The sequence below is a fragment of the Orycteropus afer genome, unplaced genomic scaffold (assembly GCF_000298275.1).
Source record: "Orycteropus afer afer isolate SDZICR_OR568_19922 unplaced genomic scaffold, OryAfe1.0 scaffold00583, whole genome shotgun sequence".
NCBI lineage: Eukaryota > Metazoa > Chordata > Mammalia > Tubulidentata > Orycteropodidae > Orycteropus > Orycteropus afer.
In genome coordinates, this window is record NW_006922170.1 from 484077 (window position 1) to 485246 (window position 1170).

Below are 1170 nucleotides of genomic sequence, written 5' to 3' on the forward strand. Positions count from 1 at the left end.
AACCCACCAGCCACTCCTCGGAAGGAAGGTTGGGCAATCCTACTTCCGTAGTGATACTGCCTCGGAAACCCAAGGAGGGGTCGCTATGAGTCGGGGTCGACTCGATGGCACATAACAACAACAACAACAACAACAGCGTCCTTTGCATGAAGTGAGCTCTGGCTCCTCCCACCCAAGGCAAAATGCTAGAATGATGGCTTGTTGACATGTTCCTTCAAAGGAACTTCCTGGAAATGACATGAATAAAATACATAATCAGCGCATGCGTTCAAGTGCACAGGAAAACAGACCAAAACACTTTCCAGTCCTGCACCAGGTGGGGATTTCTCTCCAGTTTACTCACAATCCCAGAATAATGATTAAGAGCTGGTCACCAGTCCAGGGTCAGTCTCTCCAGGCTGAGACTCATCTTGGGAGTGTCTGGCCCTGAGCATGCCTCCCAGAGCCTCATCTAGCCCCCAACAACAACAACAACAGTCCACTATGGGAATCATCCCATTTCCAAGACAACCCCTACTCTAATGCATGTTATCTTGTTGTGGACGGACCATAAAAGAGATTCCAGAATGTTGTTGTTGTTATGTACCATCGAGTCAGACCCGACTCATAGGGACCCCTTTTAGGTTTCCAAGTTGGTATCACTGCGGAAGTAGATTGCCCAACCTTCCTTCCGAGGAGTGGCTGGTGGGCTTGAACCGCCAGCCTTCTGGTTAGCAGTCAAGTATTATTTCTTATTAAAAACACCAAAATTTTAACACAGGAAAGCAGCAATAAACAAGTGATCCATGACATTCATAAACTTCAATTATGAATCAATCTTCACTACAAGAAATACAAATTTTAAACAAGAAAACAAACCAAACTCACTGCTATTCAGTTGATTCCAACTCACAGTGACTCCTACTGGGTTTCCAAGGCTGTAAATCTTTAGAAAGGAGATCACTACATCTTCCTTGTGCAGAGCAGCTGGGGGTTTGAACCATTGTCCCTCTGGTTACAAGCCAAATGCATTATCCCCTGTGCCACCAGAGCTCCTTAGAAGTTTTAAAACTCAAAAAACTCACTACCATCAGGTTGGATCCGACTCATAGCAACTCCTCCTTGGGTTTCTGAGGCAGTATCACTATGGAAGTAGACTGCCCAATCTTCCTTCTGAGGAGTGGCTGGTGG